The sequence below is a fragment of the Chiroxiphia lanceolata genome, chromosome 3 (genome assembly GCF_009829145.1).
Source record: "Chiroxiphia lanceolata isolate bChiLan1 chromosome 3, bChiLan1.pri, whole genome shotgun sequence".
Classification (NCBI taxonomy): domain Eukaryota; kingdom Metazoa; phylum Chordata; class Aves; order Passeriformes; family Pipridae; genus Chiroxiphia; species Chiroxiphia lanceolata.
Genome location: NC_045639.1, coordinates 36,559,251 through 36,572,851, shown reverse-complemented (window position 1 = coordinate 36,572,851; position 13,601 = coordinate 36,559,251).

Below are 13,601 nucleotides of genomic sequence, written 5' to 3'. Positions count from 1 at the left end.
CAGAGAACATACAAATACATTGGAGTAGAGTTAGAAATGCCTGAGAGATTTGTTATCTGGCTTTTTGTCCCCCATCTGGTGAATCTTCCCTCTCTACACTTCCTCACTTGCTCTCATTCCTCATCTGTGATTTGTTTCCCTCCTCACTGTGTGCCTTTGTTCATACCTCCCTGCACTTGCCCTCTCTTCCCCTTTTCAGCTTTTCTGCCTACTTCTGTAGTCCTGTAGCCTCTTCCAAATGTTTTGAAAATTAATATAAACCTGCAATATCAACAGGAAAAGAAACAAACAGTTGCAATAAGTAACTCTTCTTGGGAGCCGTCTGACCAGTGAGTCATTCCCAGGGTTTTTGAAACGACAGCAGGCATCTCCTGTCTTTGCTGTTTCTGCCGTTGTGTTCCTCACAGCAATGCTTACCAGCCAGTGGAGAATGGGGCCCCCTTATGCTTGGTGCTGCATAAATCATTCTTTAGCCTGGGGGAAAAGGGAAAAAAAAAAACCCTAAAGAAGATGAATGCGTGATTCAAGGATTTACTGCTCAGATTGCTTTGGGGTGTCTTTTATTCCTCAACCTTTCCTGCATTTCTCTCCCATGCTGCCTCTCCTGCTGGCCTAGCCCTTCACCCCATCCCATCACTCTCTCTTATGTCTGGCTGCCCCCATCTGATTTACCTTCCATTTCACTTTGTCCCCTCCTTTGTCCACAGGCATGCTTCTGTTGCTGTCACTTACTCCGTCTCCCGTGTGGCCAGATCCCCTGATTGCCTTCTCCATTCTGCAATACTGGGTAGCTTTCATCACCTTGCTGGTGGAATCAAGAGATGCAAAATATTCAGTGTGAGGTAGACACTGAATGTTAAAACTTGGCAAAGTTATAGAAAACTGAAAACAGGCTCTCATAGCAGAAAGTGTCAGGTACCACCAGCTCCAGCTAAATTAAATTCTGTCCCTGTAGTGTGTATGCACAGAGACATTTATATTCATATTTTTAACAGCCTTCTAAACTCTGCATTTCACTGACAACCCTTCATGAAGCTATCATTCCTTTTTTAAACACCTGAACTTTAAAATGTCACATATAGCATTTAAAAGGACAGGCAAATAACCAAGGAAACAATCCTAGCATGCATTTTGCTTCCCCTCCTTATGGTTGATCTAAAGTCCATGGAAATCAGTGGCAGCCTTTCCGTCTAGTTCAGCAGAGTTCAAGCAGGTGAGTTGTTTCCTCCTAAAATTTCAGACAAAAAAGACCCCACACAAACGTGAGTTTTTTGAGTTTCCTTTTACTTGTATATCTAGCAAGACTGATGTGCTGTCAAATGATCTTTTCAGTGCTAAATATACACCATTAACTACTAATAAAAAAAAAATCCAGGCTTTAAACATTCATCTCTTTTTGGCATCTGCACAGAGCATTCCACTTGATCTCACAAGATGTATGGTTTGCACTAGGATTGCAGTCACAGTTTTCTTGTTAAAGCTGTCAACCATTCCAGTGTCTATCTTTACAATGCAATTCAAACCTCAGTTAGGAAAACAGGCGGTTTTGCTTGAACTGTGATATTAAGATCCTTTACCAGACCTCTTCTGTATCCATTTGCAGGCTACACCTCCTGTTAAACTAGGTTGCAATGTGAAAACAAGAGAGGGAAGAAGCTGATCCGTTCTGTTTGAGACACTTCCTCTCAGTGGCAGAGATACTGTGGACATCTAATGCTTCCTTAAACATGCTATTTTTTGGAAAAAAGCATTTTGTTAGAACCACTTGCAAGGCAAAACTTCCTTGTCTCATCTTGTTAGAGTTACAAAGGTAACTCTAGGACAGAGCATTGTGTTTTGACTCTCTTAAAAATTCTCCTGAACATTAGATGACTTGCCATAGCATTGCATTGATATCCAACTGGACTCATTAGCAGAAATTTGTTAGTGGCATGGGGAGGCGGAATCAAGTTGATCATTGTTTTCTTGTGAAAACTGATCATCTTCTAAAGGTGAATGCCTAGAGCATTTCTGACAAGCCAGTGTAAATCTTCAGTCAATATTGCATGAAGTGACTTAAAAGTAATAACACAAAGTAAAGAGAGAATATAGGTATGGGATAAACATATGTCTTCTAATGCTTAGGCGCAATGGGGAGCCCCCTTATCTGCTTCCATAATGCGCCTTATTGTGCTTAAGTAATGGGTATTAGAAGCCAAGCAGTATGTTACATCTCCTCCTACATGGTACATTCCCATACTGCCTAGATACATACAAATCCTGCATGTCACATGTCATTACATTTTCTGAGACTATATCTCCATCCATGCTAAAAATACACAGAGAGAAAGAGAGAGAACTTCAGCGTAAGCAACAGATACTTATGCACAGACCCTTGGCAATACCAAAGACTGAGAGATTTATACATGTGTTTATTATTCATCATTGTTTGAAGAAGCACACTTGTGAAGATAACCAGCCCTGGGGGTTTTCATAGCAAGTGGCTGCTAGGTGCTTATTCCCATCCCTTTCCAAGCTGGATACACTCAAGTGAAGCCCTCTCCACCTGCCTTTTAACCTACATGGTGGCCTGCTTTTTTTCTGAAATGCTTAGTTACAGAGCCATTCCCGTAAAAATAACTCCAGAGCCGTCCATAAATACTCTCACTCAGAAATTCCAAGCAGTGAACAAATCTGTGAAACTCGTGACCTGCTGGTGTCCTGCTCCCCTGCTATCAAAATACAGAGCCCTAAGCCTGCTGTGAGGGTGAGCCATCTTCCAGTAACCTCTGCACTGCGACCTCTCCTCTCTGCCAGAGAGGGTCCCCCCTGCCCAGCCACCCACTAGCAGCGTGGGGTAACCTCCAGGAGTCCATGTTGCAGCAGGGATGCGAGACAGATCTTTTGGACCAGACCCCACTCCCCTCCCCCAAAAACCCAGGAAAATCACTAGTGGCCTAAAACCTCGCTTTTGAACCTTCATCGCTGGCCCTCTGGGGTTGGATTTGGTCTTACATATAAGAAACAGGGGAGGAGCAGCAGTCCCCTGGTGACATGTGCCAGGCAGGAACATGGCACATGCTCGAAGTACCCCCAGTGTCCCGGGCTTTTGCACTTCTGCGTGAACAGCCGAATGGGCATACCCCTCCTACTCGGCTGCAGCAGATGGAATAGTGAGGCAGGCTGTGTGTCTGCAGGGCTGGGCAGCAGAGCTGTGCTCTCGAGCTCCAACTAATGAAGCTGATTTGATGAGCTGATTATTCTTGTGTATTAGTGCATCGCTGACATGGTGCTCCATGCTGTACCAGACACAGAAGGAAGGGTACAACATGGGCCCCCTACCGAGCTTTCTACCTAGGCGAATGGAGCAGACAATCCAGAAAGACAGGGTTCTGGATGATGAGGAGGAGACGGAGCCCCTCTTTGTAACAGAGCACTGCAGCTTTCTGAGCTGGAATGTAGCAGCATTCCTAATTTAGATACTCCGTTTGAATTTTAAGTGGAAGTGAACAAAACATTTGAAAAGCTGTCCCTGTTCTCTCAGCAGAGAGATTTCGAGAATTTTCTGGGTTTGAGGAAGAAATACTGGCACAGAACCGGTCAGAGTTTTCCCAGGTAGAGATGTGATTCCTGGAAGCAAGTGCATGTTTTATAGATGTGATGAATGTAAACAAAGAAGGGGTTGGTTATCAGGGGGTCATTCATGATGGAAGGGATAATGATGAATAGGTGTTATGACAACAACTGTTCTGCAGCTGTAGCTCTCTTCTCTGCCACAAAGTGCCAAAACCTCACCAGCTTTCTCCTGGGACCTTCTAATGACAGTAAACAAGGCTTGACAGTGTCCAACACAGAAGGTACATGACTGTTGACCTCCTCATAGCAGGAGAAAATTGGCTAAATAACATCAAGATGTGGAATTGCAAGTACCTGTTAGGTCTCTTTGTTTTTGCAGACAGCAAAACATCCCTCAGAAAACATTATTCCTGGTTTACATAAGCTATTAATTCTGCTAATAATGTTTCTGCCTATGCAATTTCACCAGTTTTAGCCCAATATTCCTTCCTCAAAATGCAGAAAATTACCCTTTGGAAACACAAGGATGGCTTTTTATATGTTTTTGTTCATTTCTACTCCAAATTGAACAAGAACAAGCCCCAGCAGATTTTTTTTTTTCAGGCAGAGTGGCAGTTCTGCTCTTGCTGAATCATCTGTGACAATGATTAGGCAAGAATACAAAAATAAACATTTCTTGGCAGCCAGGCTCCAATCTCCCCTACAAAGTATCAAACTCACCATTTAGAGATCAGAGGCAGAGTTTGAACAATACTGCACTAGGTGAGTTGATCTGTGTTTGGCACAGTGAACAAGTTGTACTGAACGAGGGGAAGCTCAGCAGAGTCCAGAGAAGGGACCAGCTAAACATTGTTGATCAGGTCCTTGAACAGAGGCGACTGTGTAGTCTCCTCCACGGTATCTGGATGCAAGCAGAGTAAACAGGAGAGATTTGCTTGAGGGTGAGGCTGAATGCATACAGAGGTCTGCTGGAAAGCAAAGCTGACATAATGATAAGTGTTGCTCATAATATTTATGTATTCGTATATATTTGAATATCTTTTCCAGATTCCCTTGCTTCAAGTGCCTTGTTCATGTGAGTCCCACGCTTCACCCGATTTGGGCGGTTTCTGCTTGTCAGCTCCTCATCTCTGTCATTCCTCATTACAACAGTCACCTATGAGAATAGGTAGAGAAACAAAAGGCCAGATGCACAGCTGCACAGATGAGTGGAGCACACTGTAACAAAAGAGAGCAACTCTCTTTGGACATAACTAACATGTGTGAACTTGCTTGCTTGTTTGTAATCCCATTTCTTGTTGTCTGTTTTCACAGCTATGCTGAATTTAAACATACAGCGTTTTCCAATCATGTGTCCTCTTCTCCGTAAGGCCCACTTAATCTATATGTTGAAGCATTAAGAATGGGGACTCAGGGAGGAGGAAGGATGAAGAGGAAGGAGGAGTGAGGGTTAGGGCAAAGAACTTCAAGCCAAAGTTATTGAGTTCTTTTCTCAGTTCTACCAGAAATTTTTCTGCACACTGTTGGACATGCCACTTCACCAACATGTGCCTCAACTGGGAAATCTGTCAAATGATGACACCCCACAGCACCCATGATGAGGTCTTGCTGGGTGTCTTGATGCACGTTTGTGGGTTTCTGTGATCCCACTTAGGCTAGCACCATAGATAAGCTTTTAACTAACCACACAGACAAGGAAGCATAGGCTCTGAGACCTGAAAACATCAGTCTGAGGATTCCCACCTGGCTATTGTCAATGCTATTGCCAGGTGTATTCTTTCTGTGAGGTTACTCTTCTCGTTTCTACACAATAGCAAATATCCCCCAAGGTGTGAAAGATGACTGCTATTTACCTGCACATTTCCACTGCAAACCAAAGTACTCATTGACTAAAATTTCAGAGACATCATGGCATGGTGCAAGGAGTGGTGATTTCAAGGACCAAGAGGAAGGGAAAATTCCAGTTTCCTGCACTATTCTCAATCACTTCTACAGCCTTTGTAGATTCAGTGGCTTTATAGCTGGAAAGCTGTGTTGCACGGAAAGGCTGAGTTTCCTACCCAGTGTCTATAAATCAGAACCTTGTTCATGGCAGAGAACCAGCGGACACTGCCTCCCTACCTTGTGCCTTGGAAAGCTGAGATAAGAATGAGGCGCCCAAGCAGGAGACAATACTTGCTGTCCAGGGACCCCTCAGCTCTCTAATGAGATGGGATTGGGTTGGGCATGCAGTCAGTCTTCATAACTTCATGGTGCAGGCCTTTCTGGCTCTCTTACTTTCAGAAGCAGAAGTCTGGATTTCACAGACAGTCCTCTGGCTCAAGAGCTCTGCTGCCACTCCTGAGCTATTGGCCCAGCACAGGAGCTATACAGGGGAGTTACAGAGGCAGAGGATGCCTCTCCCGCAGAGCCACCGTCACCACTGCCTATGATATGATCCAGCAGCTCCTATTCCACTCAGCTTCTGCTAGATATTTTGTGATTGTCCGTCTCATGAAGATTTTAATTGAAACTTCCTGAGCCAGGGAAGTTGGCTGCCTGCTCCATATCTGTGCATTTGTGACAGGGCAGGACAGACACTTTTCAAGGCTGGACAGAAGGAGATAGATAGATAGCTCCAGGAGACACTCTTATCCAAGGCTTATTGAACTGTCTTATTAAATTGTTGCCCTCCAACCTATCTGTCCATTGCCTTCATAGGTTACCTAAGGTATGTCTCAGGGAGGTGCCTCAGGCCACCTCCCAAAGCTTTGGTAAGATAAAAGCAGACCTGAATGTGCAATGCCCTCCACAGTAGTGGTTAATAAGCTGGGTGTACTGTGCCTGTCTCCTTGTGCCTTCAGCTATGTACCTCTGTTTGCTGTGGATCACTCTTCCCCTCCTTCTCCCTCTCGAGCTCCTGTTTTTCATCCTGTCTTTCAGGGATGAATACCTAACTCCCCTTTTTTTTTAAGGAGGTTATACAACACCTAGAGCAACACCCACACATGCAATGTTCTCTGGTCCATGCTGGAGACCTCTCAGTGCTCCTGCAGTCCCTTAAATCTGACCATCCAGAAGTACCAACAGCTCGCTCTGAGTCAGCTTCCTCTACCATCATGTGCATGCCAATTAGCCATATTTTTTTCTGCACAGGCCACAGAGAATAACATGAGTGCTTATTTTCTGAGCCATACTATAGCTGTCTTCTTGGTAAAACATAGACGGTTACAAAAAATAATCATGCTCACTTTAATTGACTACTGAAGGAATGCCTAATGGATAAATTAGGCATATCTTGGCTGTGAAGATGGCACCTTTCAGCGACATCCCCTGATGAAAGCTTTTGGAGTGATGACCTGATATGGTGGCATGTTAATGTGAACAGCTTCTCTCAGTTACACATTTTATGACAGGATCTGAAGAGTGACAGATTAAGAATATATTAGTTATCAACTGCTTTTCAGATGAGTTTCTTAATACAATAAAGCCTTAAAGGCAAGCTGGTACAATGCTGTGAAATCTGCAGATATTTATGAAACAGTGAACAAACCTAAAAGGCTGCATTTTTTGAACATGATTCGGTAATTTTCTATCAGAGCTACAAAACAGAAAAGATTTACATTTGGATCATTGTTTTGAAAACTTGTTGCTTACCCAAATCTTGAGCCAAATTGTTTCTGGCATGGAAGTTGGGTGGGAGAAAATTCTCCTACACCCTGTTTGCGCTCCCTGTGCCCTGCACTGGAGGTGAGGTGTTGGTGAGAGTTGCCAAGAAAATGAGTGGCAGCATTTGAGGATGGAGAGGCAGAAACCTAAGCAGGACACCTGGGAGGTGCTCTGATCCAGCACATGCACCTCCCTGTCAGGGTGAACCAACATACCAGGAACGTATTCATGCCTCATGTTTACATCATCTTCTTCATTCTTCAAAACCCCAAGTTTTGTCATAAATGCACAGCCAAGCCCTAGAAAAGTTTGCTCTGATACCCTAATTCTAAATATTGGGGTTTTTTTCTAGGAAAAGAGGATAAACACAATGGAAAATGGAGGAGACTACTACCCCACTACAGCGTAAGTGGGGTAGAAGCTTGTGTAAGAGAAGATTAACTGTGTCTAGGAAGGGGCCAGAGTAAATCCAGCGTAAATCCTCAGAAAATTAAGCATATGCAAGGAGTAGCAGGCAGTGACTATGGGAAAACCTGTCAGAACAAAGTAGCAGTCTTCCACCCTCTCCTACCTACAGATGCAGCCAAACACACAAGAATGGGGTTGGGGGTTGTTCATAAATAGTCTGGCTGCTGTTTGTCAGAGGCAACTGTTGAAATGTCTCTGCACAATTGCTACTTTAGCATGTGCTAAAAATGACAATGGCGTCCAGTCGCAATGGCCCCGCTGAGAACTGTCGTTCCAAGTCACAGTCATAAAACTATTGGTGGGTGGTCTTCATCTCCGCTTGTCCTCATTATCATTTCATTGTGTTGCTGTGGCCCAGTGCACCATGGCACTCCCTGCATTTTAAAGCATTTCATTGATGGGGCAGTTTGACATTCATATTTATATGTCCTTGTTGTATTGCAGTGGTTTCTTCTATTCTTGGGATCCAAGCCTTTTGTGAAATGGTGCGAGGAAGATCTGTATTCAAACGTTGGACCAATGAATTGGGTATTGTCAGGAAATAACAGAAAGTATTGAGGATTTAAACATCCTGGATCTTACCCTGCTGCTGTGGAACCTAACAGAAAGGTTTTTCTTGCCAGGGACTGAAAGCAGGGCTGTGGAAGAGGTCAGATGGGCGGCACATACCTGGTTTGGGGTTCAAGAGCAAACTCACGGGGTTACAATGTTAACAAGGCAGTCTGCTCTCTCTGCTCCTCTGAATTGAGAACAAAGCTCCCATTGACTCCAAAATCAGAAAGTCCAAACCCTAATAATATCTCTTTTATTTCCTAATTCTTGTTTAATACGCAAGTCAAAAGCTAAGCAAAGCCTATTTGCAGCTCAGTGACTGGGCAAAGCTCAAGCTGTAAAAGCAAAATGTTTGCCAAACCTGTGGAAAACAAAAACAAGAGACAGCTTACACAGTAGAAAAGGGGTAAAGAAAGCAACAAAAACCCCAAAGAAACTACTGAAACCTGAAGATTTACTTCAATTGTTTCACTTGTGCTCTTGGCTGGTGGCTCCTCTGCTTCAGGAATCCAGGCCCAGCAGAGACTCAATGCATGCTGGGTTGCCTTGCCCTAGCTGGGAAGCAGAGTAAAATGGGGACGCATAGGAAGCACATAGGGCTTCTGCCATTTTGCGGGGCCAACACACACATGGTTGGCTTGCTGTGCGGCAAATACCCCAGTTCTGCATACATCGGGCCGCACTACACGGCTCTTCCCACTTTCCAAGTTTTGCTTGTTCCAGGCACATAAAGGAGCAGATGCTGCTCATGTGTGCATGTGTTGTTGCCCAGTGAGGAGCTGAGGATGTGTCTTGGCAAATGGCAAGAGCCTTAAGTTTGCAGGTAAAACACCACGGAAGGGAAATGAAAAAGATAGACCCAACTATAAATGTAAGGAGGGGTTTAAACACTCTACAGATGACTATTCAAAGCAGGGCAAAGCACGGCTTGCAAATCAAACTAAAGAATGAATAAAATATCTGACATGGGCTTTTTCCAAATCTTCCCCCCACCAAAAAGCTACCTGTGCACAAGAAACCAAGAGGATGCTTTTAGCCTCAAGACCATTCTGCTCCAAAAGTTCCTCTTCCTGAGTATGGTTTTTACATCTTACCACCTTCTGAAACCATTATCAAGAATGCCAAAATTGTTAGAAGAACCCACAGCCCTAGAGGATCTTAATTTCTTTGTTTACCTAGAGAATAGGATAATGCAGAAAAAACGTGTGCAGGCATCTCACATTGCTCTTCCAACTTGCCCCAGCCCTTATCTGCAAGCTTTCAAAGCAGGATTCATCTCCCGTGCTCATTCAGTCCTTTGCCTCAGCTGTTAGTGCCAAAAATGAGAGCAAGGAGAGCCAAGTGGGATGACAGCTTTTGTACTGTGCTCTTTGGCCCACTAGAAACTGGACAGTGAGACAGCAATAAAGATGCCTTGCTCAACCATTGTGCCTAAATCCACAACAAGCCACCAGCAAAAATAACTGAATCCTGTACTTTTTCGCTTTTATAACAATGACCTGAGATGGGAGAGGTGGCTCTGGACATGCAGCATGGTCTAGCAGGCATCTCTGTGGAGCATCTCTGACATGTTCTAAACTTAGGACAGGACATCTCTGCCTGACCCTCCTCTGCCAGACAGCAGTCACGCACAACAGAGCTAGCAATAGTAATACTATTGTTTAAATATTATTTGCCATGGTTGTAGCACTTCTGTTGGTGAATGATTGATGGACCAGCTGGAACTGCATTGAGCATATTCGTGAAGTTTTTGGTATATTTTTACTTTTGGCTGTCTGTGGTTTAGACTCATGATTTTCATCTTGTGCCTTATTTATGAGCTGTTTGAGTTGACGGTTTCTTATTTGCCAGTCACCCCTCATAATATTGAGTTGATCACCTAAACCACACAGTACCCTTTCTGTTTCTCTCTGGGTAGGTGAAACTTGTCAAAGAGAACAGTAAACAAGGAAATACCACAAACTCATAAACATTCATGTTTTTTATGTGAAGAAGGGCATTACAAAGAGCAACTAACCACTCCAACAATAGTCAATCCTAACTTCCGTAAGGAAATACCCAGAAGACGCAGTATGGAGTGAGAATTCAAATGGCATTTAAACAAATATTCCCCAGGCCTGTTTTTCAGCACTTAACCGGCTCTGTTATTTGGATTCTCAATCTTTGGTCATGTTGGAGTCTTTTTTTTGAGGTAATATCAGCTTTTATTCTTAATGCTAGTGTGTGCTTTCCTTACGAATTCTGTTACTAGTCATGCAGGAGAGGGGAGAGGTTCACATTAAGGAGACTAACCGATTACTTGGTTATTATTTTGATCTGTGATGTATGCTCTTAGCAGCCAAAAAAAGAAATTAACTTTAGACAAGGTTCTGACCTACATGTAAAAATGAGACCTGACATTTGAAACTTATTAAGCGCTTTAATTTAAAAGGCAAGTAATTTCATCAAATGCAGGTAGCTTCCTCCCTTACTTGGAACTGCACGGATGCTTAAGCCTTCCACCAGACCAAGAGCATCACTCATTTTAAAGGTGAATTGCTTCCCTTCCCCAAATAACCTGCAAAAGAGAATCTGTAACAATTTTGTTGTGATTTAACTTTTATACATTCTGCCTTGATGCATTTAAGAAAGACTGCAAGAACATAAGATTGTAAGAAAGATTGTGACAAAGGATTGTGAAAAGATGAATCTTGAAGAGACTTCACAAGAAAGATTGCTATAAATCATATGCAGAGACTGCCTATAGACTACAGGGTAGTGTGGAAAGGAAAGAATCTTTTTTCCTAAGTACAGAAAAGATAGGTTTAAAAACGGAAGCAAGGGACACCAGAAACACTGTTGCTTTGAATGTTGCGTTATGTTTAGCTGGATTTCATGTAACATCATGTGTCACTGACATGAGTCCTTCAGCATACATTCATAGGCATAAAATTTTGTGCACTGGCATTTTACATTGCATATAGCAAAGAGAAAAGTAGAAATAGCCTTTTGAAAAAGTGTTGCTGGGTTTTTTTACTCTAGTTTTCTTCTATCGTTATCGGTACTGGAACTTCTGCCTGTGGATCCTGCTGTAATTAGGAGAGGTTTTGCTGTGCATTGTCCCCAGTGCCTGGCTGGCTGCTCAGAGCTCACTTAGAAGCACTCAGCAGGGAAGCAGGGTCATGTTGGGAATCAGCACAGACAGCTGTGACCCAGCATTGCCCAATATCTGGCCTTACTTAAAGGGCCCAGTTGTAGACAGGGGAAATGCCCTGTTCCCCAAGCACCGTCACCTGTATTGCCGTATGTACACCCTGACAGGGTGCCAGCAAACACCTCACACTCCCCTGCTCCCTCCAGCCCCATCCCACCCACTTCTCTGGGATGCCTGGTCTTTGCATATCCCCTGACTCAGCAGAAATGTTGCTCCCCAAAAGAATCAAGGTGCCTTAAAGGCACCCATCCCAAGATGACTGAAAGCAGCCGTCCCTGGTCCGGCTGTGCATGTGGAGGCGCAAGCACCGAAGTCTGGTGTCCAGGAAGGTTCCTTCCAAAATGCTAGGAGTCACATCGTGTTTTGAAGGCTTAATTTGGTAATTGGGCAGACCCCCCTGGCCATCTGTGCTGAGCAGTATCCACACTCGCTGGCTGGGCAGAGGCACTTGGCTCCCCCCTGACAACAGCCTGACACCTCCGATTAGGGAGCACAGCCTTCCCACACCCTGCTAATCCCCCCATACTCTCCAGGAGAGGTGGCTCCTGCCAGAGGGGCGCTTAGGTTCCCAAATCCGGGCCAAAGGGTGGCCAGACTGGGTCTCACTAGCAACACCTCTAGCACGGCAGGAGCTGATAGCAGGTGCTGAAGCAGGAGATGGGTACAGTGCTTCCCTGCTGCACCTCTCCCAGCCTTTGGGGGTCTGCAGTTCAGACGGGCAGCAAGGTTTTGTTCACAGCCACAGCTCCCTCGATGTCCACCAAGTCTCTGATTTCAAAGTTTTTCTTCCAGGCCTAGGCACTGTTCCTGTAAGTGGCTCTGAAACTGTATTGAACCTCAGCATCCAGAAACATCAGCAAGAAGCATTTTTTTTGCCGTACTGAGGTTTTTGAATGTATGCTTGATGTTAGACTGTTGCGTCTTCAAAACGGTCCCCTGGAAGGAAGGGAAAGTGAGTGTGGGAATGCCTAGGTAGTCTGAAAAAACCTTTGGTGTTGTTTTGATACAAGTGGCCGCATTGCATTTCATTCTGGGAGGAATATTCATGGCTAAGCTCTAAGCCTCTGATTTATAATGGAAATACTGATAGATCCAGATCCATTTGCAGATGCTATTATAATGTTTCATCCTGGGGAGGGGGAAGGGAGACAGCCTCCTTCCCTTTTCATTTTAAATATCAGTACACTCTGATATTGGTTTCATGAAGCATTTGGATGGGTCCTTATTCACAAATGAATAAAAATGAGTAAAGTCCTTAGAATCAAAGGTAAGCCAAAACTGGCACCCATAAGCACAAGGCAACCCAGAGAGCCCATCTGCAGCCAAACCATGCAGCAGACCCAGACACAGCTTAAAGGCTGGCAACAAGACCGCCTGCAGAATCTGCCAAGGAGCCAGATGCTGTTGCTTCCCAAGCTTGGCATGAGGGTTCCTGATTGCCATCCAACAAAGAGGAAAAAGAGGAATGATATAATGTGGTGGGATAAAACACATCCCACCTCAACCTCCTTTATTGCTCATTGAAAAAAAATTGTGGAAGATACTACTGGAAATGTATCATTGTTTTCAGAAATACATACATTAGCCACAACAATGGCCTTGCCAAATGGGAAAAGTAGGAGCTATTTAAATGTATGTGCCATTTAAAAAAAAATTAAATCTTCATATGCTGTTTTGGGTATGGATGTCTTTGTGTCTTTTGTTAACTGTTACAGTGATAACCACTAAAATGAATACAAGTGTGGCAAAAAGCTTCCAGTTTTTTACAGTAATATTTCAAAATCCCTTGTCTCGGCACAGCTGTCTCAATCAGATAGACCACAGTGATGGCTATTGAATGTAAAGAAGTCAGGTTTGTAAAATGAGGTGCAGAGAAATAAAAAATGAAACTGTAAATAAAGATATGTGATGAGAAAGACATTATGAAAGAAAAAATATATCAGGGCATTATACTGATAAGGGCTCTGCCTCTTCCATGGTTGCACAAGTCTGTTGATGCAAGTTGATTTCATTGGCATCACACCTGAGAAAAACTGGAGTAACATTGGGGAGGATTTGGCCCAGGCAATATAAAAAGAAGTTATGGGTCGTGTGGCTGTGCACCTGAGGATACATAAAGCCATGAGGGCACCATCAAGTATTGCAGTAATGTAAAAATGTAATGTAAAATAATATGTTGCAGGTA